The 27,426-nt window shown below is 56.8% G+C and overlaps 1 long non-coding RNA gene across 1 annotated transcript; it reads left to right on the forward strand.

Annotated features, from left to right (window-relative positions):
- Window positions 1-2,167: 2,167 nt before the first annotated feature.
- LOC112473642 lies at window positions 2,168-12,368 on the forward strand. The gene is made up of 3 exons (XR_003044081.1): window positions 2,168-2,233; window positions 2,564-2,620; window positions 12,237-12,368. It is a non-coding gene; the product is annotated as an uncharacterized LOC112473642 (long non-coding RNA).
- Window positions 12,369-27,426: the final 15,058 nt, after the last annotated feature.

Genomic DNA, 27,426 nt, shown 5'->3' on the forward strand with positions numbered 1-27,426 from the left:
CGGACCCCGGTGCTGGGTGCCACGTGGGCGCCGGAGCCGGGAAGGAATGGCGGCGGGGCAGGGAATGAATGAACCGTGCGAGCGTGAATGGCGGAGCGCATGAATGAATGGGTGCAGGGCGCGCGCAGGGGAGGAACGAATGAATGAGGAATGAATGCACGAGGGGAGACGTTGAGTCCAAGAGTGAGTGGGCCCCTAAAGCCGGAGGCCCTCAGTACTGACCTGTGCAACCCATTCAGCCATTCATTCAGTCCCTCGGCATTTATTGGACGCCTACTGTATACCAGGCCTGCTCTAGGCCCTGGGGATATGGCGGCAAACAAGCCAAGTTCCTCCCCTGCCGGAGCTCACATATTTCAGAGGTGGAAACTGCAGAGGTCGAAAGGGCTTGTCCCCGCCAAGCTACCCCTACCCCCCACCTGTCTGTGGCTCTCTCCATCACCGCAGGTGCCTGACCTATCTTCCTCCTCTTCCTGACCCAGCACACCTGGAACAGGGTGGCCAAGTGATGGGGAGGGTCTTCCTTCCCGGGAGTCTCGGGAAGGCGATGTGACCGCTGCAGAGTCGGGGTTCTTCTGGGAACCTCCAGCTGGAGCACCCCCTTCCTGCCCCCAGCAGAGCCCCTGAGGAAGGGTGCAGGTGAACCATGCCCTCTCCTCCCTGAGCAATTGGGCAGGGCGATTCTAGTGGTCCAGGCCAGGAGAGCCCCCTCAAGAACCAGCCTCAGTTCTCAGGGCATCAGGGCATCCTGGAGGCAGCTGGGCCAGTCTGCCAGCCCAGCCCGCCCAGCAGCAGCCAGCACGGGAACTCGGGAGAAAGCGCAAAGGGGCTTGGGAGGCCCCGTGTGTGAGAAAGAGAGGTCACAAAGCCTGTGCACTGGACCCCCGTCCTCACTCAGGACGTGGCGGCCCACAGTTCACACGTGTTTATATCACTTCCAAGCACAGGGCAGATGAAAAGATGCTGCCAATGAAACTTTATATATTTTAAATTCTTTTATTGTGGTAACATATACATAACATAAAACTTACCAGTTAAACCATTTTAAGTGTACAGTTCAGCGAAGTTAAATACATTCATTGTGCAGCCACGACCACCATTCATCGTGGATTTTATATGTCGGATCTTTGAAGTTTCTACGCACTCTCATTTAATTAGGGGAGCAGGATGCTACATTCAGGCCCAGGACGGTGCTAAGAAAAGGCAGAAAACCAATAAAAAGGAGACAGGAAAAGAGAGGCCTGCTGGGCCCCCGTAGTGCCAGGCGAAGTCCTCTCTCTCCTCCCCCTTAGGCTGTGGGGACATTATTGGGTAACAAATGGAAAAAGGGGGTGCGGGGAGGTTTCCAAGCTCCCCAGGGCAGGGCGAACATCAGGGGACACTCTCTGTCTCCAGGCGCGTGGGGCTACCTATGCTAAGGACAAAATGAGAGGTGGCAGCTCAGGGCCAAGCTGTCCACAGCCCTCCCACAGGGCCGTTTCGGGCTCACCATGGGGCTGGTCTCTGTTGGGATCTTGGCTTCCCCATCATGAGTAAGGAGGGCAGATGCTGACCTCCACTCCTGCCCTCTTGGGTTTGACACGGGTCAGGCCATGTGGAGGGTTGGAGGCAGGGGTGTGAGGCAGTGGGAGTCCAGGAGACCCCAGCCAGCCAACCCCTCCCCGCCCACCAGCCCTCGTGTCCCTGTCCTCCCCAAGTGGACGACGATAGTGGTGGGGTGTAGACGGAGGTGGGGCTCTGCCCACACGTCCTCCCGGACACTGGTCCTGCTCAGATGGTGCCAGAACGTTCGCCATCCGCCCTGGCTCTGCTGCTGCCAGCGCTGCAGATGGCTGGGGAGGCGGGGGCGGGGCGGGGCGGTGGGGGCGGCCCATGCTTCAGCTCAGGCAGCTTGCACACTTACTTGAGCCCCTCCTGCATGCAAGACCGACTGGTCCCACCCTGCAAGCCCTCTCTTCCCCCTCCCCCCGGCTCGCAGATGTTGGGAGGAACATCTGGCACTGGCCATGGGGGAGGTGGCACTAGCTCCCTTTGGCAGATGAGGAAACTGAGGCTCAGAGAGGCAAAATCCCTTATCTAAGACCACTTAGCGAACAGGCTAAGCTAAGATTGGAATATCCTGGTCAACCTAGGCAGGCAGTCACCCCCATTCAAGTCTTGCCTTCCACAGGACTCACCTTCAGGCGTCTCTGAGGAGAAGGTCCAGGTGGTGCAACCTGAAAATCCTTGCAAGGTGGGTTGGTCTGGAAAGGTCTCTGCAGCCAGTGCAGCCGAAGCCTGGCGCACTGGTGGCACCCAGGCAGGCTCCCTGGAGGAGGTGGAGTTTCAGCTGAGGGTGGGAAGAAGAGATAAAAGTGGCAGGGCTTAAAGACCACACCCGAGGGCTGTGTGGGCCCCTCGTCCCCAGGCTTCCTGCCCTCATTCGGGCCTTGTCTACCGCCTCGGCCGCAATCCCCACTCCCTGGCTCTCAACCCCAGGCCCGGTTTTATTTTCTTCATGGCTCCCAGCGGTCGCCCACGTTATCGGATTTATTTGTTTATGTGTGCGCATTGATCCACCCAGCTGGAGTGTGCAATCCCGGATCGACAGGGGGCGGGGCGCAGAATGAACACATGACGGGTGAGTGAGGGAGGGAGGGAGCCCTGGGGGAGCCTGGGGTGACGCCTGGCTTCTGTTCCTGGTGGTCGAGTGGACCAGGCGGGGGTGGCTGAGGGCGCAGGCCCTGCAGACCCCCCACACCAGGTGCAGGCGTCCGGTCCCTCCTTGTCCCTCAGACCCCAGAGTTGGCAGTCTTGCGGGCAGACCCAGCCTTCCTCTGCCTGCTGCCTGCCCCAAGGTGGGACTGGAGAAGCTTCTTGGAAGGTGAGCTCTGGAGACCCTGCGGTGGGTGAGAGGTTTGCTCCCTCCACGCCCCTCACCCTGAGGTGTCCTTCCTTGGAGCGTCCGCCTGGAAGATGCCTCATCTCAGCTCTCCAAAGCGTCTCCCTTTGGAAGCCTTCCCGGACTGCTCCGGGCTGGTCTTCCTACCTCCACCCTTGCTGCTGGCCCTGCGTGGCTTGTAGCTGAATCCACACCTCACCCGAAAGGGGTTGTCTAGCACCCGCTTGACACCTCAGGTGATGAGAAATCCCTTCCCCCCCAAGAAGTCTCTATGGTTGGAGGGTGGCCCAGAAAATTTTGACGTGCGACTTGTCCTTGGCTTCCCCGTAAGAACGGGGCTGTCCCCTGAGGAAGGACCCCGTTCGTCGAGCTGGTGGCACCCTCTGCTCTCCTGGTCGCGGGCCCAGCACTTGCCAGCAGGCGGGGCGAGGGGCTGCTTCCTGGCAGGGGCTCCACCGAGCTGGACTCTGTGTGGCTCGAGGGGCACAGCCACATCGAAGGACCCCCAGGGGACACTTGCACATGCTGTTCCTTAGCATGGAGCCGCCTTCCTTGCTCCCTTAGAATGTGACTCATGCGTTTTCAAAGGGCTTCCGGTCTCCACGGGGGTGCCCCCTCACCCAGAAGCCCTCCCCCGTCCCCGGCTTCTCTGTTTCTGTGTGCTCCCTGACGCTTCGCCCTGACCTCAGTGGGTGTCACTGCTTGGGGCTTTCCTTCTCTGCCACACAGTGGGTCCCGCAGGCAGGGCTGGCCCTGGTTCCAGGTGCTTCCCCAGACCCACGGGGGCCTGACACCCAGAGCTGAAGTGAGGGTTAGCTGGACAAAAGAATGAGTGAGTGAGTGAGCGTGGAAACACGGGGGGCTGAACCCCAGCGTGACGGGGAGCGAGGGCCGAAGGAGCCGCCTGGAGAGGCTTGGCACCTGGAGCCGACTCCAAGCAGGCGGTGGGAGGCCGCTGCGGGGGCCTGGGCACCGGGGCAGGGGGCCGGAGCCTCTAAGCAGTGCAGGAGGTGGCGACTCGGCAAGAAGCAGAGCCTGGGGTCAGGGACGGCCTCGAGCTAGGCTGCCTGGAGGCCGAGCGCCGAGCCCTCCGGGGCTCACCGGGCACCGTCCTGAGCAGTGTGGGTCATGGAGGAGGCCGAGGCAGCGCTAATGGGCCAAAGAGTGAAAGCCAGGGCTGCCCGGAGCTGGACGAACCCTCACGCCCGTCATTCCCAGCCCAGAGCTCCTCCCTCCCTCCAGGGAGCCCCACTGGCTCCCGGTTGCTGCCCCCACCTTTGAAACCTGCCTTATGTCTGTTCTGAGCCCTGAGCGGGGTCCCCAGTAACCTTCTGGGGACTCTGTCCCTCTGTCGCTGAAGAGCTTACGACGGCTCCCTACTGCCCGACACGGCGCGTCCAGCACACGAGGCCCTCCGTGGCCTTTCCTGAGGCTCTGACGCGACTGACACCCGTGACGTGCCCCTCACGTCCCCTCCAGACCGCCCAGCCCGCCCAGCCCCAGGTGCTCCCACTCAGCCTCTTCTCCTCTTGTCCCTGCTCAGAACAGGAATCAACACCACCCCCTCCCCAAAATAGAAGCTCATGTGATCCTGAGCCCCTGGGATGGTGGGGGTGGGCAGGGGAAGGGTCTGCACGGAGCCACTTCCTGGCCCTCGGGACACACCTGATTTCACCATTTCGCCCTTGAATGGCTGTCAATTCTCTTCTAACCAGATGGTGGCCCCTCATGGGTGTGGCTATGTCCCTTCTCTCTGGTTCCCACCCAGGACAATGCCAGGCAAGGTACGGGTGGCCTGTACATCCCCAGATGTCCAAACAGCCTCTGTCCTGGGCGCCAGGAGCCCTGCGTCTGGTCCTGCCTGCCCGCCATGGCCGCTGCAAGTCCCTCTCCGAGCTCTGCTTTCTCAGCTGGAGAGAGAGCTGCCACCCCCCCTGCATCGCATGTGACTGTTCAGAAAGTTTTCACTACAGCCGAGGGTCAGAGTGCTGGACAGGACAGGCTGAGTCCCGGAGGAGTTTGCGGTCTCAGCCCTGGGAGCCCCCACACTGGGGCGCACCCCTCTGTGCCGGGCACCGCGCTCCCCGGAGAGGGAGGCCAGGTGGTGGCAGGGCTGCACCCCGGGGGGCGAGGAGGGTGCCCTCGCTGAAAACTGGGCAGCAGAGGCAGCCGCCTTCTTTCCCCACTCTACCAGGCAGAAAAATGATTTCTGCTGGTTTCTCTTGTCTTCCAGCCAGTTCCCGGGCCTGCGAGAGATCTAGAGGCGGCCAGAACAGTGGCCGCAGCAAGCCTCAAAGTCACACAGTGGTCAGGGACGCCCGCTCAGGCCTAGATGGCAGGGCTGGGGGCGGGAGAAGCACTGGACCAGGCCGGAGCTCCTCCCAAGCTCTCTGTCTCTCTGTGCTGGTGACCCCCAGACCAGGGCAGTGGGTCACCCTGGGCTGCACACATCAAACGCAAGGAGTCAGAAAGAAAGGTACGTGGAGCCTCCGCCCTGAGCGAGGCGTCCCAGAGGGGGAACGGAGGCGCAGATGGTTCGGGAGCCGTGCCGGAGGGAGGTGAAGTGGCCGCCAGTTGCACGCAGCGTCTGTGACAGTGCCCTGCCTCTTCCCCCAGAGCCACTGGCCTTACTTGTCCACAAACAGGGCCAGCCAAGTTGGGGGTTAGGGAGGGCATGTGATGGTCCCTGTGCAGAAGGGCCAAGAACTGGGTGTTCACTTTGGGGTGGTTGCTACGGGAGACACAACCAACTTCCCCCACCTGAGGATGCTGGAGGGAGGCGTGTGAGGCGGGGTCCAGCTGGGTCCATGAGCCCAGTGTGCTCCTCTGGGGCCAGTGGGGTCACTGACTGAGAGACAGGTAGGACAACCACTGACCTGATTTGCCCAGGACTGAGGGGTTCCTGGGCCATGAGACTTTGGCTTTAAAATGCAACGGTCCTGGGCAGACCAGGCTGGGGGACCCTAGGCGGAATAAAGACACTTGGTTCACAGTAAGAAGTTAGCCTGGGATGCAGCAAGGGCTCCAGCACCAGAGGGGATCAAGCGTGGGGAGGGGTTTGCATGGGGAGGGGTTTGCCTCTGGCAGCTGGGAGGGGGCTTCTAAGACCACGTGCTCCAAGGTTCTGCCAGGACCCAAGGATGCGCCTGAGGGGCTTGGGGGCTTTCCCTGGTGGGACTGCCCCTCTGGGACCCAGTCCTGGATCCTGTTCCGCCTCAGGGCTGGCCTTCCCCAGACTTGGGGACAGCCTTAGAGATCTGCCCCTTAGTCCCCTCATTGCCTGCCTCTCTGTGGCCAAACAGCTGGGGCGGGGGACACAGAGTGCCGGGGGTGAGGCTCAGCTTGGCCTCACCATCCCCCCGGGAGAGGCCAGGTGCGGCTCTGCAGAGGCTTAGTTTCCACATCTGTAAGATGGCATAGTAACCCCTTCTCCGCAAGATGCTGTGAAGACTGGAAACAGGTCTGTGTTGGCCCTGGCCGCTGGCATGTGGGAGGTCCCACGGGATCGTGGCCACTCCCAGGCACCGGGTCAGGGAAGCAAGAAGCTGCGAGACTAATAGAGCCATATTGAATCCTAGCAGGATTGCTGAGCAGGAGGGCAGAGGCCGGCGAGGGCCTCCCAGACTCTGGTTAGCCCCGTGGCCCTGGACTCAGTCCCCAGGGAGCTTTAACTCTGCGACTGCTCAGGGTGTAGGGGGAGATGTGCCTCCCATCCAGGCTGCTCCCTTCCTCACTAACGGAGCCTTGCTTTGGGGTCAGAGGCACACGCCCGGCTGAGGACCGCATCTCCCAGCTGCCCTTGCAGCTAAGGCCTGAGAAATCGTATAGAAGTTGTTAAAAGGGACATTTTTGTTGTAGTTGTTGTTGTTATTTACAGCTTGATCGGGACACAATTGACTTACACTAAACTGTTCGTACGTACAATGCACAAATGGGTAAGTTTCAACACACGTATGTATTCTGGTGAAGCCGTCACCACAATCGAGATGGCAAATATTTCTACCAACTGTCAACGTTTCCTTATTCCTCGCACCCGTCCCCGGGCAACTGCTGATCTGCTTTCCACCATTATAGATTAGTTTGCATTTTCTGGAGTTTTACGTAAGTGGAATCATACAGAATGTTCTCTGTCTCTCTCATTTCTGGCTCCTTCCACTCAGCATAACGATTCTGAGGTTCGCCCATGTTGCGTGTATCAATAGTCCATTCCTTTCTATCGTTGAGTCGTATTCTACCGCCTGAATATGCTGTAAATTGTTTATCCGTTCGCTTATGAATGGACATTTTGCTTTTTCCACTTTTTGGCTATGCTAAGCAAAGCTGCTATGAATATTTGCATCCGAGTCTTCACGTAGACACACTGCTTTAATTTCTCTTGGGTAAATACCTCCGAGTGGAATGGCTTGGTCATGTGGTAGGTGTGTCGCTCACGTGTTAGAAAAACTGCCAAACTGCTTGCAAAGTGCTTATACATTTTCCATTTCCACCAGCAAAGAACGAGAGGTCCAGCTGCTTTGCATCCTTGCCGGCGTTTGGTATGGTCAGTCTTTGGCATTTTTACCGCTCGTCATAGGTGTGTAGTGGTATCTCATTATAGTTTTAATCCTCATTTTCCTCGTGACTGGTGATGAGAATCTACTTCACTGAAGCGTCTGCTTAGTCTTTGGCTTGTTTCTGAGTTGGCTTGTTTGGGTTTTTATTATTCGTCTGTCGAGTTCTCCGTCGGTCACCCGCTTCACTGATAGCCCTTCCCAGTCTTTGCTTGCTTTTTAACTCTCTTAAAGGAGTCTTTTGAAGATAAAAGTTTTAATTTTAATAAAGTCCACTGTATCAATTTTTTTCTTTTAGTTTGTGTTTATTGTGTTAAGAAAAGTTTCCTAACCCATAGTTTATTGCTAGTATATAGAAATGCCATCGACCTAATATCTGGTAATCTTGCTAATCTCACATATCTGTTCTAATCGCTTTTTGGTAAATTCCTTATATATTTTTACATAGATGAGCATGACATCTGCATGTCAGGGCAGTTTTACTTGCTTTATAATCTGTATGACTTTTATTTTGTTTTGCTTTGTTTTCTTGCCTTATTGCACTGTCTAGGAACTCCATCACAATGCCGAGTAGAAATGGGGAGAATGGACATCCTTACTTTGTTCTGTCTCAAGGGGCAAGCTTTGAATTCTTCACTACTAAGTGTAACTTACTATTAAGCTGTTACATTTTTCTTAGGTGGCTTTACCAGGTTGAGAAAGTTCCTTTCTGTTTCAAGTTTTCCGAGTCTTCATTAGGAATAAATAGAAGTTGAATTTTGTCAAAACATTTTTTGCATCTGTTGAGATAATCATGTTTTTTTTTTTTTCTTTTTTCCTTTTAAGTCTGTTAACATACTGGATTACACTGATTTTCAAATCTCATATTGCTGGGATAAACCCCACTTTGACATGATGTCATTCTTTTTATATTTTGCTGAATTCAATTTGAAAATATTTTGTTAATAATTTTGGCTTTTGTGTCTACATTTATGAAGAATATTGGTCTATACATTTCTTCTCCAGGAATGTTGTTGTCTAGTCTTGGTATTAGGGTAATCCTGGCCTCAAAGATGAGTTGAAAGGTTTCCTCCTCTTCTATTCTTTTTGTTTTGAAAGAGTTTCTTTAGAATTAGTATTATTTCTTCCTTAAGTGTTTGGTAGAATTGATCAGAAAAGCCATCTAGATCTGGAATTTTCTTCGTGGAAGATTTTAAATTGCAAACGTGATTTATTTAATAGATGGAGGGCTATTCGGAGATCTATTTATTCTTGAAAGAGCTTTAATAGATTGTATCCTTCCAAGAATACGTCCAATTCACCCCAGATGTCAAATTTGTTGGCATAAAGTTGTTCCAAATAATCATTTCTTATCCTTTTGACGTCTGTAGGACCCATAGTGATGTCCCTTCTTTTCACCCCTGATATTGGTAACATATGTTCTCTCTTTTTCCCTCAGATCAGTCTAATTAAAGGTTTATCAATTTTATTAACTTAAAGAACCAGTGTTTGATTTCATTTATTTTTCTATTGTCTTAACGTTCGCTATTTCATTGATTTCTGCTCTTTATAGTTTTCTTTCTTCTGTTTACTTTTGGGCTTTTCTCATCTTTTCTCTAGTTTCTTAAGGTGAAAACTGAGATTATTAATTTCAGACCTTCCTTCTTTTATAATATAAGCACTTAGTGCTATCTATTTACCTTCAACCATTACTTTAGCTACATCCCACACATTTTTATATGCTGGATTTTCACTGTATTCAGCTTAAAATTTTTTCTAACGTCCACTATGATTTGTTCTTTGGCCCATGATTTACTTAGGAGTGTGTGGTTTAGTGTTCCAATGTTTGGCGATTTTCTTTTATTGATTTATAATTTAACTAGAAATTATTGATTTATAATTCTCTGTTATTAATTTCTAATTTGATTCCATTGTGATAGGAGAACACATGTTGTAAGATGTTGATCCTTGACAATTTGTCGAGACTTGTTGATTGTCCCATCGTATTTTGCTCAGTAAATGTTTTGCATCGAAGAATGTGTACCCTTCTGTTGTTGCATAGAGTGTTCTAAAAATGTCAAGGTCATTGATAGTGTTGTTCAGATCTTCTAGATCCTTACTGATTTTCTCTCTGCTTCTGTCGATTATTTAGAGAGAGAGAGTGGTGTTGAAATCTCCCGTCGTAACTGTGGATTTGTTTTTTGCCCTGTGCGGTGCTTTCAGGTTCTGCATCGTGCACCTGAAAGCTTTGTTATTAGGTGCATAGATGTTGGAGATTGTTATGAAACTCTCGAGGCAGTGAACTCATTATCATTATAAAACCACCCTTTTTATTCCTGGCGATATTCTTTTCTCTCTATCTACTTCGTTAATATCATTTATCTTTTTCTACATTTTTACTCTTCATTTATATGTGCCTTTATATTTGTGGTGGGTTTCTTGTGGACACCGTATAATGGGGGCTTACTTTTTCATCTTATCTGATAATCTCTGCTTTTTAATTGGTGAGTTTAGATGATTTATATTTGATGGGTGAGTTTAGATGGTTTATATTTAATACGAGTATTATTACGGTTGGATTTAAATTTATTACCTTAATACTTATTTCCTAGGTGACCATCTTTTCTTAGTTCCCTTTTTCCTCTTTTCCTGCCTTATTTTTGGATGAATTGAGTAATAGTTATTATTTTATTTGACCCTTTTATTGGCTTATCAGCCATACTTCTTGGGTTGTGTATGTGTTGTTATCGTTGTTTAGTGATTTAGAGTTTACGGTACATACCTTTAATTTATCAAGCTCTACTTTCAAACAATACATTACTTCATGAATAATATAAGAACCTTGGAACAAGCTACTTCCATTTTCCCGCGTTCTGGACTTCGGATTGTTTTGCTGTACATTTTACTCCTGCGATAGATTATTATTTATCTTTTGAACAGTAAAGTATCTTGTAAAGAGGTTTTAAAAAAACAAGGAAGAAAACCCTTTTATATTTATCCAGATGATAGTTCTTCATCCCCCTGTGCAGATCCAAACCCCTTCTGCTCTCATTTTCCTTCTGCTGGAAGGGCTCCCTTTAATATTTTGAGCTGGCTGCTGGTGGCGAATGCCCTCTGATTTCGAAGGTCTGAGAAGACTTTATTTTACTTTCATGTTTGAAAGATATTTTCACTGGGTATTAGATTTTAGGTTGACTTTTTTCTCTCAATAAAGATGTGACTTTATTTATTTATTTTTTTGGCTTGGATTATTTCCAACAAGACATCTGCTGTCTTTCTTATATTTGCTTCTCTGTACATCATGTGTCTTTTATATGCTTTTATGGGTTTTCAGCGATTTGATCATGATATGGCCTGCTGGAGTTTTCTTCCTGTTTTTCTCCCCTGCTTGGGATTCATTGAGATTCTTGGATCTGTAGATTTATAGTTTTCATCAAATTTGGAAACATTTTGGTCATTATTTCTTCAAATAGTTTTTCTGTTCCCTCTTCTTTCCCCTCCAGGGCCCCAAGACTCCAATCACACATGAGTTAAGCCGCTCGATGTCCCACAGCTCAACCACCCTCTGTTCATTGTTCCTCCAAGTCCTTTTCCCCTACACTTCATTTCGGGTCATTTCTTTGGCCATGGCTTCTAGTTGGCTGATCTTTCCTTTCAAAGTGTTTAATCTGCTGTTAAATCTTATCCAGTGGTTTTTTTTTTTTTTTTCAATCTCACACATTGTATTTTTTAACTCTAGAAGTTCGATTTGGGTATATATATATATATTCTCTTCTTTATACTCATCATTTCTTCTACCTTCCTAGATATATACCTGTTTTTCCATCCATTTTCTTCATTCTATCATCTTGTCATTTTTAGATCTATTTCTCCCGATTTACTTTTCTTCTTCTCCTAAGTCACATTTCCCTCCTTCTTTTCATTTCTGGTCATTTTTGATCAGATGCCAAGCATTATGATTTTACTTTGTTAGGTGCTGGAGTTTGTCCTATCCCTTTAAATATATTTGGCTTTGTTCTGAGATGCAGTTAAGTTACTTGGAGACACTTTCTTCCTCTCAGAGCTTACTTTTAAGCTCTGTAGGCAGATCTAGGTCAGCCTTTAGTGCAGCACAAATTTGACCTCATTACAGAGGCAATGCCCTTCTGAGGACTCTACTCAACGAGGTCTTGCCACCGTGGCTACTGGGAAGATAAGCTATTCTCGTCCCTGTATGAGCCCAAGGAATCGTCCTCCCTTTTTCTTTCTCGTTGCTCTTTGCTCAGCCTTGGTACCGTCCTCACACTGACGCACTGGTCAGCACTGGGCTGAAGGCTGGAGGAGAACCCTCTGCAGATCTCCGAAGTGTCCTCTCTGTGCAGCTGTCTCTTCTCTGGTGTCCCACACTGTAAACTAGAGAGGCCTTGGACGCTCTCAACTCTGTCACAACTCAGAGAGACTGACAGGCTCTATCTGGATGTCCCTCCCCTGGAACGTAGCCTGGAAACTCTCTCCAGGGGCAGTTGGAGGGTTCACCTCATTTGTTTACCTTCTCTCATGGCTTACTGTCCTGGGTTGCCTTTTATCCAGGATCTGAAAACTGTGTGTGTGTATGCGTGCATGCGTGCATGTGTGTGTGTGTGTGTGTCGTGCATGTGTGTGTGTATGTGTGCATGTGTGTGTGTATGCGTGTGTGTGTGTGTGTTAAGATCGGAGGTTAAATCTGACCCTTACATCTCTTTTATGGCTGGAAATGGAAGTACTTAGCATGACTTCTCAGAAGGGTCGAGACAGACGGCAGGGCAAAGCTTCCCTTTGCATTCTTCTTTTCTTCTTTCGTATTATAGGAAAGTAAGCTATGAGGGCCGGAGCTTCAGGAGGTGACTTACAGGACGGAAGCTGCATGCTAAGGATGTAGAAAAAGAGATGAAAGGAAGGAGCCCAGATCCTCGACGGCATTGCGGAGCAGCCACACCAGCTCTGCGTGGCCAACTTCTCAATTTCTTTGATTTGAGAAAATAAATCCTCACATGTTTAATCCTCCACTATTTTGTGTTTTCTGCCTTGTAGCCAAACCCAATTCTAATGGATGCAGCCCCTGATCCCAGCACACCCCAATCTTCCTCCCAATGTGCAGAGAGCGCCTCCTTCCTGGGCCCACTCACCTTGCGAGCGGCAGGCAGTGCAGCCGCAGTGCCCTGTGGGAATGCGGTGGGGAGGGGCTGCAGTGGCACAGAGATGCAGAGGTGGAGTCGCGTAGGGGGCAGTTTGGTCGTGTTGGTGGCACGCGGTAGTAGTAGAGATGGTGTGGGCGTGGGAGGCGGTGCTGTGCAAGGGTGTGGACGACCCAACTTCGCTCCCACTCTGCCTTCCACTGTCCATTGTCCACCAGCAAGGGCGGCTGGCACTGGTCGGGGACTGTCTGCCCCACACCCTCCCCCTCAGCCTCTCGCCCATCCCTCCTCCTCACTGACAGAACCCCGATTTGCTCTCATCACCCGGTTTCCTGCACTTGGCCACCAAGCCTAACATGGTAGAGCCACTGCTCTCGCCTGCAGCGGGTCAAGAAGGGGTGCCTGAGGCCACTGGGGGAGGTGTGCTGGGGGATTTGGGGCAGCCCATAGCAACGCTCACAGCAAAGACAGTGCCTCTTCTCCCTGAAGATGTGTTGTGTATGGGGGCAATGTCGGGAACCGAGGGCCACCGTGGGGCATGCGGGCGTGAGCTGGGTGAGCAGGAGGACAGAAGGTCCGAGTCCAGGTGACGCCGTCAAGGGGCCGGAATAACCCACCCCGTGTGCCTGTCCTTGGGCAACACGCCTTCCTCTAGCTTGAGGCAGTCACATACTACATCGTGGCAGGTCAGCGTCTTCCGCATGAAGCAGGGACAAGAGTCACCACTTGCTGCACCGTCACCAGGCGCACAGGGCTCAAGGCGGCGGACCCTGGACCGGCTCGGGCACACTGCACACTCCAGAAGCACTCGATTTCCTTCCTTGAAGGCGAGGGCTGTTGATGGCAAGAAACGTATGGGTCCCGGGCTGTCCCCACCCCGCCCCAGGGCACGCAGAGGACTTCAATATTATCTGTAACGTTTCTGTGTTTCACACTAAAAGAGAGAAGGAGTTGAGACAATAGGAACAAAATGCTGGTGATCGTCATTCTGTGCGGCGGGAGCACAGCTGTGCGCTTTGTTCTGTGTACTTTTCAGAAATGAAATGAGAGGCAGCGATGAGCTCCCCTTCCTCCCTCCCTCGTGCCTGGTCTGCGGCGTAAGTGGCCCCTGCTCTGGTCTCGGGATGTGTCCCCAGCTCTGCCCTCGTAGGGGGCACCTCCAGGCCAGCAGTCGTCATTGCTGCCAGGTCACGCTCCTCTCTGCAGCCGCCCTGCTCCGAGCAAAGGCGCAGATGGCGGCTCCGCGGGCTGCCTAGATGCCCTCCAACACTTCTCGTCTCCCTGTCACCATGCCCAGGGCCACGTCGCCTTCCAGCAGCTCCTGGGCAAGGCATGCTGTGGGCCGAGAGCTGGGGACCTCCTGGAGGCCCTGCGAGGGTCGGGGGTGGCCTGGGGGGTCCGGGAGGTTTGCTCCCTCTGCCTCCGTCCTGTGAGCAGCTTTGCAGGTGACAGCCGTGTGCATGCTGGGGCTGAGAGGGGCACAGTTTTGAAACCCAGAGTAACCGGGGGTCCCTTCTTACGATTTGGGCTTCAAAAAATGGCCCCAGTGGTGTCCCAAAGTGTGACACTCAGGTCCTGACATGTGCACGGTGGCATGAACCCTTGACCGCCTTCTGCCCAGTAGGTGCCCTGACTCTGATCGGCGTCCTGCCCACCTCCGGTCCTTTCTGCATATCTCACTCCCCTGCTGGATGCCCAGGGTCTCCCCATGCCTGGGTGCTGGGTCCAAGAGGGGATTCAGCAGAGGGTGACTTTGAGGAGGGGCTGGGTTGATGTTGGGGGTGCCGCGGAGAGTGGTGGGGCAAACAGCGTAGGCAGGAGCAGGTTTGGGGAGGATGGGTGAATATCGAGGAAGAAAAGTCTAGCTCTGGGGCTCAGAGCGGGGTTCAGATCCTGCTCTTGTTCAGTGTGTCTAAGTGATACTGGGCAAGTCACCCCATCTTTCGGCCTCAGGTTGACCCCTTTGTGAAATGGCCTAATATTGGTGACCCAGGGGTTATTGAAAGGAATGTACGATGTCCACCTGGTGACGGTCTCGTTCGCTAACTGCCACCCTCTTCCATCCTCCGTGGGCAAGCTGGCCATCTGGCTCCAAGCGCCAGCTCCGGGCACCCACTTGCATTCTGTTCGGCCGTGTCTGGGGCCTCATAGCCATCAGGTCACCCACAGACTGAGCAGACGCCGCCTCGAGAGCTGGGCTCTGGCATCCACGTGCACCGTCTCATCCTGGACAGCCCGCTCTAAGCCGTCCGATGTGCCCACTCACGGGCGGGTTATACACCGAACGCCCGGTGGCTGCTATTCCACGATTATTGTTACAGCAGGAAAAAGCCCACGGTTCTCACACCCATCCTCCTTGCCAAGGTCTCTGGACGCACAAACGTGTTAACTGTGTTAAGCAAAGTTGGCGATTTCTAAGCGCTAGCGAACCCCAGGACTCCGAGCCTCCTCGCACACTCTGTCCCTCCTCCGCCCTCCTCCTGGCTGGGAATCGCTCCCCCGGTCTCCCGCTCTGCAAAGTGATGCTCGTGGGCCTTGCTGCTGGAGCTTTTCTCCACTTCTGAAATTACCGAGAGAGAAGGAAAGAGCCCTTGCACGTCCTTTGTTGCCTGTGCTTGCCAAATGGCATGCCAGCCACATGGGGCCACGCGCGTGGGTGGTGCCCCCTTCCTTCCTGCCCTCAACGTGCCTCTGGGAACTGTAGTTATACCCTGGGCTCCTGGCCAGTCATCAATTCAGTCATTCACGGTGTCTCTGTGATGTCCCCAAAGCTTCATAGTAGCTGAGAGGAGGGACTTTGCTGCAGCAATGAGCAGAAGGCCAGCTGTTGGGCTTTCCAGCCTCCTCCGCCCACTGGCTTCCTCTGGAAAGGCCTCGCTCTTCACGTCCATTCCACGAATCCCATAGTTTGTGGCCCGGCTTCTGAAACTGAGAGGGAAGGAAACCAGGAGAGACGCTCTATTTGCTATAGGGCTCTTTAGGTTGCAAAAGACAAAAACAAAACAAAACAAAAAACCTCAATTCCTGGTGGCTTCAACATAAAGGGAATTTGTTGGCTTATGTAACTGAAAAGTTTTGAGGTTTCAGGTAAGGCTTGATCCAGCAGCTCGAGAAGACAATCACCCCAGACCCGGACATACCCTGTTGCTCAATCACCCCAGACCCGGACATACCCTGTTGCTCTACTCATTCTCGGGCTCCAGGTGGTACCCCAGTAGCCCAGCCTCTCCCCTCTTGGTGGCAAAATGCTGCTCTAATGCAAACTCAAACGCTTAACCCTCCCCGCCACCCGAGTCCCGGCAGAGAGACGCTCGTTTTCAGCTGCACCAAACCCAGCCTGAATTCTCTTCTCTTATTGGCTAGATCAAGTCACATGCCCGCCCCTGACCAATCAGCATAGCCAGGGGGTGGGAGGTGCTGACCGGCTTAAGCCAACCAAGGCCACTTTTAGAGGGGGCTGGGAGGGCCGCCGTGGAAAACCACGGCTCGGTGGCCGGAGACGTGGCCGCCAAGGGAGCACGGGGGTGGCACCCTGTCATCTGTCGAGCGCCGGGGGCGCGCAGGCCCCGTCTGCTGGGCTCGCACGTCGCCTCGCGCTTCGTCCTCACGACATCCCTGTCGGCGAGCATCGCCACAAGGGAGCTGAGGCTCGGCCGGGAAGGCCACACGCCGCGGCGGCACGACCTCGAAGCCCGGGCCGGGGCGGGCGGGCTGGGTCCGGCTTCTGCTCCGGGCCGGGGCCCCGCGCGGGTCTGGAGCAGAAGCGGGCACGAGCCGGACCCTGGGCGTTTCCCTGGCCACGCCCTCGGCCACTGCGGGCCGGTCTTGAGCTGCGGGCCGTGTCCGGACACGCTGCCCGCGTCTGCCTCCTGCACCTGCCTCGCCCTACGGAGGGTTTCTCTGACCCAAGGAGTGGGCTCTGGCCGCGGGGCACAGGGCCGGTGGCAGGTGCCGGAAGGAACAGCCCGGAGCCCGGGATGGAGGTGGCTGGACAAGTATCCCAGTTTCCTGGCCTGTGCCCTCTGTGGACAAGCCTGAGGCGTGCCCCGGCCCTCTCGTGGCTGAGAGCCACAGTGGCACACACCCTAGGGAGCCACAGTGGCACACACCCTTTATAAACCCGCCTCCAGCCCGACTGGCTTCCCCACCGCCTCACATCTCCCACTCGCTGGAATCACCTCCCCAGAAAATGGCGTGCACACAAATCCTCGGCTCGGGGTTTGCTTTGGGGACCCAAATTGAGACAGTGACAACGGGGCCGAGCCCCTCCCAGAGTCCCCGCGTCAGGCACTCTGGCGGTGGACTTTTTACTTGATCCTTAGATGAGTGTCAGGGCCTGGGGGAGGGGCGGGAAGAGGGAGAGGTGGGCCCCAGCCCCCAGGGACGGCCAAGGCCACAGGCCTACACACACGCAGTGCCTGGTATGGCCAAAAGGAGACCTGACGACACTGCCTTGCACTTCCTCCCTGATGCCTAAATTCTCCGTACAGCTTCTCTGTCCCTGTCCTCCCACTCTGCTCGCATGTCCCTAGGAACGGGGAGCTCACTATCGGTCATTTCAGCGATTAGCTCCATCTATAGATGGCCCTGAAAGTTCTTAGCTCCTTAACAAATATTACGTGTTGAGTAAATGACCAAACAAAGCAATTTTTTTAACGTCAAGTCTCCGAGTGCCTCCTTTTGGAGGCAAACACCTAGAAACACAGAGTGACGCAGGCCACCGAGGCCCCGGGGAGCGGTTCCGTACCCTGCATCGGGGATGCAGACTACGGCCAGTCGACCAAATCTGGCCAGCACTTGCTTCTGTACATCCTGCAAACTAAGAATAGCTTTTACATTTGCAAATAGTTGGGGGAAAAAAAATAAAAAGACTATCTTATGACATGTGACATTATATGAAATTCAAGCTCCAGGGTCCATAAATAGAGTCTACTACTGGAGCCTCGCCACGCGCACTTATTTATGTCCCGAGTGTGGCTGCTCCCGTGACAGCGGCACGAGAGCTCGAGGCAGAGTGTTTGGCCCACAAAGCCTAAAATATTTACTATCTGGCACTTTACAGAAAAAGGCGTGCCAGCCCCCGATCTGGTTCACGCTCGTGAGCCACGTCACCCCCTTTTACAGGCAAGGAGACTGAGGCTCATGGGGTTAGGGGACCCTGAGTTCAACGCGGCAGGACGTGGAGGGCTTGGTGCCCAGGAGGGCAGCCAGACCCCGAAGCCCCAGGACTCTGAGAGCCCGGTCCTCCTTCCTGCCCCTTGGGGCCAGGCTGTCCTGCTGGGAGACGCCTGCCCTGGGCACGGATCCCACTGCCCGGCGGGCTGGAGCCGGGCGCCACCAGAGGCCGATGCGACCGCTGCCGGTCGAAAGAATCGATGCAGCTTCGCCGAGCAGCTGGCGAGACTCAGAAAGTGGGTCAGGCCCTGGGAGGAGCAGAGTCCGCTTTTAGCTTTTCGTTAGGGCCTCATTCATTAATTCCTTCATTTAATATTTACTGAGCAGCTACGCGGTGCCAGCCCCTGGGAGGGAGACTGAGAATACGGGTGGTGGGGGAGGGGGCAGCACGTCCCTGTCCCCAAGGCGCCCGCAGTCTGGAGAGGAAACAATGACGGAAACGAGTGTGAGTGGAGGTGTCGTCCGGGCAGAGGGCAGCCCCCAGCACTGCCTTCCAGGCCCGGGCAGAAGGGCGGACGATGACAGCAGCCTCCCGATGTGGAGACCGAGAGGCGTTTGCTGGGGGAGGTGGCGGGAGGGCCTGCCCGGCAGAGGGAACAGTGGCGTGGGCTGAGGTGTGGAGGTGCGACAGCGTGTGGTGGGGAGGGCTTTGGCCAGCTGAGGCACGTATGGGGTTGGGGGCTCGGGTTGGGATTGTGGTGAGGCTGCAGGGGTGGGTGGGTCTGGGAGAGGGTCATGGGAGACACGAAGCTTGTCCAGTGACACTTTTACGACGGGGTCAGAGGGGCGGAAGCTCCATCAGGCCCACAGGTGGAAAACTCACTCTCGAGCCACAATGCTGAGGGGGTACTGGAGCTGGGAGTGACCGGAGTCCTGAGTCAGGCAGCAGGGGTGAGGGGATGAGGGACGAGGGGACGAGGGACGAGGGGGAGAGGAAGACCCGAGTCAGAGTGGGTGGGTGGTGGGGGCCAGCTGCACACAGGAGGGACCAGAGAGCTGGGGCAGACACCCGCCAGAGCTCTTGGAGGGCTTCCGAGTGCCCGGCCACTATCCGCTCCGCACCTGCCACTGGGCCGGGGCGGGGGCATGGGCGGGGCTGGGCAGCGGTGCCGGGTCCTTCCACGTGCTCCCAACAGCTACCTGCTCTCAGGCTCCAACCAGGGCCCTGGGCGCTCACCTGCCCGCTCTCTGCCCAGGCCTCCCGTGTCCCAGCCCTGCCAGCCTCGGCGAGGTGTCCCCCTGCCACATTTTCCTGACCCGCAGCGCACATGCCTTCCTTACCCCATCCCTGGGCCCACCCCTCCGGAGTCCAGACACAGCGCAGACACCTTCCCCGGCAGCCAGGAGACGGCTGGTGTGCCGTGGATGCCTACCCCTCCGCAGGGCCGAGGGGGTGGGGGCCAGGCCCGGCACGGGAGGGACGCGTCGGGTTACTTGGGAAGTACTGCCAGCCCTCCGCCTGGGAGGCCACGCCACAGAGCGTGCTGTGATTCCGCTGAGAACGCTGGTGGCTCAGGGCCTGCCACTGGTACCGTGCTCTTCCCTTAATCGTAATTCTTGGTTGACTCGTGTGTCCCGCAGGAGGCTGGACTCTCAGGCCACGGTTCCTACCCTCGGCCCTGTCGCCCACCCCTCCCCGTGGCCGGAAGCCAGGACTGGGGTAAGCAGACAGCCAGGGCCGCGTGGACTGGGCTACAGTCATCTCAGGGTGACCAATGGGGCAGAGGATGGGCCTCCTGGAGCTTGGCCAGAGGCTGCATCTGCCCCATCAGTTTCCAGCCTGGAGCCTGGCGTGGGGCAGGGCCCGGGGGGCGTGCACATGGGTGGAGAGGGGGTTGGGGATGGAGGACTGCAGGGGGCTGGCCAGTGGCCTAGGTCACATGGGGGCCCCTGCCAAGCCTCCAGAGGCCCCTCCTGGTGCTCCCTGGTCCCAGGACTTCTCAGACCCCCAGGCTCTAAGCTCCCAACGCTGTGGGTGAGGGGGTTCCATGACCACAGTGGTGGGCCTTCAGCCCACTCGGAGCTCCCACTCGAAAACAAGCCACCAGTTCCCACCTTCTGGGCGTGGCCCACTGTACTTTACTCGTGGGGAATCGCCACGGCCCCCGGCAGCAGGAAATGCAGCTGGACTGGAATCATCGCCAGAGGCTTCGGTGGGGGCTGAGCAGGGAGGCTCTGTCCCTGGTGCAGGCAGAGTGCACCCCAAGAGAAAGCAACCAAAGCTCTGGGGAAGGACCCCCTCCTCTGCGCAACGGGACGTAGCGGGTAGAAGGAGCCGTAGGCGGGAGGTAGCAGGTAGCACCAGATTATCAGGTCGCAGATAGCAGTAGGTAACAGGTAGCAATAGGCAGTAGGTAGCAGGGTGCAGGTAGCAAGGAACAGGTATCAGGGAACAGGTAGCGGGAAGCAGGTAACGGAGCAGGCAGTAGGCAGCAGGGAGCAGGGAGCATAGGTCGTGAACGTGGCTTTGCTTCAGTAGCAAGTTCTCTGGTGGTCTTCTGGGAGAATCTATATCGGGGGGTCGATGGGCTACCCTCGGCTAAGTGGTTCCATTTGGCCTAGGGTATCCGTGTGTCAGCCCCTCTCTGAGTCAGGACTGGCCCAGGATACTGCCCGTCTGCCATGGAATGCCGGGCATCACGTCTTGGGAAAACCTCCGAGGCCCCGCCAGCCAGCCTCAGTCCCCCACACGCTGTGTTGCTACCCAGGTTCCCGGCCAAGGGCGCGGCCGCCGGAGGCTGGGCCAGGAGGCCTGGTGAGGACGGCAAGATCAAACTGAGGAAGAAAGACAGGAGCGGCTCGCTGTGTCCCGGGCTGGGGGACACACTCTAGACAGCACCTCTGGGTGTGGCTGGTTCCTGACGACTTCTGGAAGCTTCCACAGGCCCACGGGCTAATGGTCGGTAGCATCGCTTCCTGCTTCCATTTTGATTGGTTGGTGGCTGTGGTGAAGCCTTTAACTGCCCTCAAAAGGTCTGGCTTGTCCTCAGCCACTGGCCCCTGAGCTATCTGCTTACCTGGGACTTCGGGCCACACCAGAAGTCTACGGCGTGATGGTGGGGGGCGGGATTGGCTCACCCCCAGGGGACTGGCCCCTGAGGTCAGCCAGGTGTGTGTGGGGGTGACCCTGAAATCCCCAGCAGAAACAGAGCGACAGGGCTCCGTGGGCTGTCCCACACCACCCCAGGGGAAGTGACGCTGCCCACGACGCCCCCGTGGATGGCTGTGAGTACGGGCCTGGAACTTTCTGGACCGGCCAGTGCCCGCTCCCGCTGTGGCTGTGGGTCACCGCCCTCCCGCGTTTGTGAGTCCTTCTGGCAAATCGTTGAAACGGAGGGTGTTCTCGGTAACCCCCAAAGTTGCATTCGTGTCGGAAGTGAGAGTGGTCTTGTGCGCCGCCCCCTAATCTCACAGCGGATGCTCCGCAGATCACATGGCTAAACATGCCGGCCATCGCGCCGGGCTGGGCACAGGATTTTGAGAAGAGGCAGGCGATGGTGAGTGGGGTGGGGGAGTTTTGAGTGTGGTGTGGTGTGTGCGTGTGTGTCTCTGCCTGCGCTGTGTTGGGGTGCCACCCCAGGAAGTCGGGGGGAGGAGGGTGTGGGCTCGGGAGTGTGTGGCTGCGCTGGGGCAGCTTGGAAGAAGCACAGCCTGGGGCGACTTCAGAGAGGCCGGGGACACAAGTCCGGGGCTGGGAAGAAGTCATTCACTGGTTCCCACGGCCTGCTGGCCAGAGCACCTGGGGGAGATCTAGAGTCTAGGAAGCCGGAGAAGGGGAGGCCGATCGCCCTGGGTGTGCGGGTGGGGAGCCCCGAGCGGTGGAAGCTGTCATACTGCGGGAAAACTGGCAGGCTGGCCTGGGCGGGGCTTTCTGGGCGAGTCTCCCAGTAAGAGGGGCGACAAAGCTGCTGGGAGCCCTCGGGGGTCAGAGTAGCTCTGCCGTTAGACTTCCTAAATGAGCACCCCTCGCAAATCAGAGAGGACCCTTACAGACTTCGTTCAGTCCCTGGGGTGAAATCAGCAGTGTCTGAGCTACAGACAAAGGCCCTTGGGGGTGGCGGGCCTTCGGCAGCCTGCCGTGTCTGGGAGCTCTTCCTCGAGTGACCGGCAGAAGACACACAAGAGCTCGGCTGTGCAGAGAGGGGCGTAATCTGTGCGCCCGCTTGTGCCCTGCCAGCTCGCGCGTGCCCCGTCTCAGAGGCCAGGCCCCCGCGGGGGTGGCATGAATGAGGCCTTCATTCCCAAGTGGGAGCCCCGCCTCGGCTCCCCCGAGGGTGTGCAGACACGGAAACAGGCTCCGGGCCATGAGCGGGGCGCTGGTCAGCCGAGCGGCGGGTGGATCCTGTCTAGAATCTTCCTCAACAGACTGTTCCTTTTTAGGGACTCTCGGGTTTCAGGCGGTGTGTCTGCCCCGCTAAGGCAGGAGGCTGCCCTCGCCCCTGATGGTCCTGGGGCCGGGCGGGGGAGGGCTCGGTGACTCCAGGGCACGCTGCCCGCCCTGAGCTGTCCAGGGCATCTCAGGCTCCAAGCTGTGGCTCTCATGGGGCTTTCTCTGCCTTGGGGCGAGGGCGAGAAAAGTCGGGGAGTCACGTCTCCTATGTCCTTCCTGGGAGCAGACTGTGACAGGATGTGAGATGGCTCATACAACCTTTGTGAAAACGACTCTGAGTGCCAATAAATCCTTCCCAAATTCTGTCACCCGGTGTCCCCTTGGATCCCTTTAAGCCACCCCAGTCCGAGGGATGGTGGCAGGGTCGGTTCAGGAAGGAGCTAACATTTACTTGCAACTGCAAATGCCACCGTGTTTGTCACTGTACCCAGAAGACCAGCAGTGACAGCAGGAGGGGCTTCTGGAGCCAGGCTTGCTGCCAAGCACGGGGTCACGGGATAGCCTTTAAGCCCCCCCAGCAGACCCCACTCCTAGCAGACCACACTCCCAGCAGCCCCCACTCCCAGCAGCCCTCACCCTCTCCAAAAGCCACCGAGCTCGGAAAGGGAGATGGGTTGGTGAAGTTCGGCGGCATCGCCTGCCCGAATGACGCGAGGCTGTGTGCGTGTTGGTCTCTGGGGTGAGCGTGCATACTGTTCCCTGCGGAGACGTGAGGTCCTCCCCAGGCCCCACAAAGAGTGATGTTGGTAAACGTCCCCGCCGACCTTTCTGAAATCTATGAAGTTCTAACCAATATCTGGCCCCGAGGGCTTGAACACGGGGTCCGGGGCCCCCTTGTCTCACGGAGTGGGGGTGTTTGAGTTGTGAGAGTCAGCGGCCGCCCACCAGAAGCCGGGCCCTCGGCAAGCTTCCTGTGTGTGCCGAGTCCGGGGTCCCGGGCTCACTCTCAGTCCATCAAGGAAAAGGTTCCTCCTGCCCTCTCTGGGTCTGCGTGGCCCCCAGGAGGTCACAGGACTGTGTTCAGTTCCTTCAGTGCCACCAGAAATTAGCAGCTGGCCACTGTCGCTATGGTCATGGTCACCGGTGCTCACGTCTGAGCCTCAAGGCCCGGGGGCACCATCCTTATTTTACAGTAGGATCCAGGGCTCTTGTCACAGTGCTCACAGGTGGCCCCCCGGGAGAAGTCAGGTGTCGGCTTCACCCAAGGTTTACATCCAGCAGGCAGGAGGGACCACTAACCACGGTGGTTTCAGGCGCCCTGAGTTCAGGAGTGGGTCTGACCCGGCCCCTGGCCCGAGTTTGGGGGAAGGCAGTGGGCACGGACAAATGCGGGGCATCACTAGAGCCCGACCAAGGGCTGGACTGAGGGCCCCAGAGACGCAGGTGTCCAGGCCCTGGGCCGGATGCTGGGGGCGCCTGTGGCCTCACACTGCAGCCTCCCTGCTGCCCTGAGCCCCAAGGGGAAAGGCCAGCCAGGGGGGGCCTGCCTGGGGAGGGCAGAGAGAGAGCAGCCCCTCTGGGGAGCCCGTGCCAGGAGCCGCCAGTACCTCCAGGCCTCCGGGCCCCTCGGAATTCCCAGGAATGGCTGGGACTGGTTTTCCGCAAGTGCTAATTTTCAGCTCTTGTGTTCATGTGGAACCTGGAAATTAATTATCTCAGACAGAAGTTCCACGGTCTGAGTGTATCAGAAGGATTCTCGTTAGTAAAACTTTGCCCTTTGGCTGGCAGGGGGTTGGCTGCCAGAAGCCGGATCAGGGAGCTGTGGCTGGGCCGGCCACAGCGATGGCAGAAAGGCCTGGCCACAGCAGTTCTCACTGGCCCCAAACTCCAGCTTCTGCCCATCCCCCCGCAAGCCAGGCACCAGCACCAGGGTGTCCCTGAGTGAGGACCTAATGGGGACTTGGGGACCTCACGGTAGGCTTCTGAGTGCCCTGGCCACGTAGGAGACCCTACGTGGAGGACCTCACTTGGACTGGGGCCAGGGAGGGTCTAAGTCCGGTGACTCTGTGAGTGACACTTGAGTAGGAACCCTACGCAGGAGTCAGAGTTAGCCGGGCAAGGGCAGAGCAGCAGCACCCCAGGCAGGGGACAGCCCTTGAGACCAGCCTGACTCGGAGACAGCCTGGCGGGAAGCCAAGGCGGCTGGAGCAGGAAAACGGGGCCAGGTGGGGACCGGGAGGCACAAGGACCAGTCCAGGCGGGGCCTCGGAGGCCGGCTGGGGCATTTGGTCCTCACTTCCAGGGCACTGGGATGCAGAAAGGTGGGCAAGGGAGCGAGAGTCCTGGCATTTTCCCCTGACGCCCCCTCTGTCCCCTCCCGGACCCCTCCCCCGCAGCCTGCGTCTGGCCCGAGGCCACCACCATGGTGGGGACTTGCGGGGTGGCCCGGGCGGGTACCTTCTCTTCTGCGGAGCCTGCACGCCTGGTGATCGCAGCTTTTCGCTCTCCTCCCCCCGCCTCCCCTCTGACATCCTTTATTTGGCAGAGCCTGGGGAGACTGTGCGAAGCGGCTCAGGGCCCGAGGACCGGGAGGGTCCTGGGAGGCCGTGGAGATGGGCCAGGGGTCAGGCCGGTTGTCCTGATACTCGTGACGTTGGCACGAGTGACAAGGAAGCGGTACTTACTGAGCCTTCACCGTGTGCGCCGGGCCCGGTCGGGGCGAGGTGGGGCAGGGGTCACTGTTGTCATTTCAAGGCCCTGGGGCTTCTTGGAGATGATGACCGCTTCCTCGCTCGTGAGGAGTGAGGCTGGACGGAGGGACGTGGTGACGCTCAGGGCGCAGAGCGGGCACACGGTGGGGGCCTAGCTAACCACCAGACACACGCGCCCTGTGGCTCTCCTCCCGCTGAGCCCTCCCCGACCCACTGACCTCTCCCCCGTCCCCTGCCCGATGGCCGCCAAGCTGAACCTCGCCCACATCGAGGGGCTGCGGCAGGGCTGGGGACTGGGCGTCTAGAGGCTTCTTGTCCATTTTCAACTTGGCCTTCACACTAATTGAGAAAAACCAACCCAAGAAGGCTGACATACCCCCGGACGGAGAAGCGCTCCCCGCTGTCCGGAGCCGGGGAGGCCTGGGGATCCATCGCCCCTGGCGGCCCTTGGAGCCTGAGGAGGCGGGCAGGTGTCCACGGCAGGCTGGCGCCAGCGCCACAAGCCTAGGAGGCCGCCGCTGGGGTGGGCAGGCTCGATCGCAGGGCTGGCCGTATCGCTTTTGCCCGAAGGCCTCGGTGAGAACGCAGGACTGACCCTTTTGGGGGGGGTCAGAGTTCGGGGCGGCTTATTTCGGGAGTAACTTAATGAGAGGGCCCCGCGGCCGAGCATCTCAGGATTGGCGGAACTGTGGTGTCCATGTGGACGGCGGCTCTGACTAGTGAGGAGGCTGGCCAGCGGGGACCAGGCCTGGTTCCTGCACTGGGGTCTTCTGGGCAGCCCCTGCCGTCCCCAGGCCCGGCCCAACCCAGCTCTCATTGAGGCTGTGACTGTGGGCCCCCTGTTCCCCTGACCCCCATATCAGACAGAACAGACAACTCGGGGGCCAGCTGCGACTCCCTCCACCCCACCCCAGGCCTGGGCCCTGCATGAACTCCCGGGAGAATAAAGACCCCAGATGGAGACTTTCGGATTATACAAAACTAAAGGCACTTGCGTTTTCTGGCCAGGCCCCGCCCGCCCCGTGCCCCACGCTGCTCTCTGTCCCAGCACTGGCTTCCTGCGTGTTTCTGGTTCAGCCTCCCCTCACCCCCAGACTGCGACCCCCCAGGATCTGTCCCAGTGTCTCCTTACCAGATGCTTCTGCCCCCGAACTGCAGATTGGCAGACCCGTGGGTGCAGCCACCCGCGACCGCCCGGGGAAGCCGCTCTGCGGACTCCGGCCTCTGCTCCAGCCCAGGTAGCGCCTGGCGCGCTGTTCTTGACCTTGGCCTCTCCTCCTCTAACCCACCTTTCAGGCCTGCTCGGCCCCTCCTTAGGCCGCCCTCCATCCAGCTGTGGGGGCGTGGCTCCGCCTGGGTGCCCTGGCAACACCCTCCGCCTCTGCGGAGGTCACAGGCCACCAGGCCCGCCCATGGCCAAGCCGGGTCCTGGCAGAACCCCTGTGACCTTCCAGGAACAGGAGTGCGTGGGTACTTGGGAGCAGCCTCTGTGAGGCCCCGTTCCCCTCCCCATGTCCAGGGCAGCCCTTCCAGGTCCTGATACACCCCAAGCGTCCGCCTCGCCCCGCAGGGCACAGCCGCAGGCTGCAAAGCCTCACAGCTGCAGCTGGACACCAGCCACTTGACCACAGGGCATCCGCCATCTGCCTGCAGTCACTGGCCCCTTTCTGTTGCTGTTCCCCTGTGTGACCGTCACTCCAGCTGGCGCCAGTGGCTACTCTGGCTTTTGCCATCTGTGGAAGCGATAAGCTGTTGGAATCTGAAAAAGACCCATTGTTTCTCTGTGGCTTCGAGGCTGGGCTGGTGGCGGTGACGCTCATGGCGATGCCGTGTATGGCAGGTGACGGTGGGCGAGGTGCCCGCTAAGGCCCACACGTGCAGCTCCCGGGGTGAGTCTCATCATTATTTTCACTTTTCTGGTAACTGAGGCACAGAGGGGTTGATAACTTGCCCAGGGTCACACGGCAGTGAGTGTGTGATGGAGGAAGGCGTTAACAGGAGGGCTGGCTTCTGAACCTCCACTTTCGACTGACATTTGGGTTCATCATCTTCGCTCCCCTCGGCTGGTTCTAAATTCCTTTTTCTTGGACCCAGAATTTGTGCTGTTCTTTAGGTCCACGTGGGCAGCCGTAGCAATTCCCAACAACCGGCCCGCCAGGAGGGGGTTGCACCTGCGCCCACGGCTTTGGTCAGAGGCCACCTGGCCTGTCCAAACCTAAGTGGTGGCCTTGATCCCTGCATCACCTTTGGGCCATTCTCTTCTTTTTCTCCCCAGTTTTATTGAGAAATAATTGACATATGTCCCTGTGTGGGTTCGAGGCGCACAGCACGATGATTTGATTTGCATATATGGTAGTTCCCGTTGCCCATGGGGGCAAGTCCTCCAGCGGATGCGGGAAGCCGGGGGTGGTACCGAACCCTCTGCATTCACGCGTTTTCACTTAGAAGGAGCACTTAAAGCTTCCCTTTGGCGGATGGAATCGCCGGCAGACCACTCCTGCGCTCTGGGGCCATGGTCACGTAAAGCAGGGGTGACGGGAACACAGCACCACGATGCCCCACAGTCGATCTGATAACGGAGCCGGTCACTGAGCGACTCACAGGCGACGAGCGGCCGCAGGGTGGAGACGCTGGACAGAGGGGTGAG

This window comes from Pteropus alecto, unplaced genomic scaffold (genome assembly GCF_000325575.1).
Source record: "Pteropus alecto unplaced genomic scaffold, ASM32557v1 scaffold8, whole genome shotgun sequence".
NCBI lineage: Eukaryota > Metazoa > Chordata > Mammalia > Chiroptera > Pteropodidae > Pteropus > Pteropus alecto.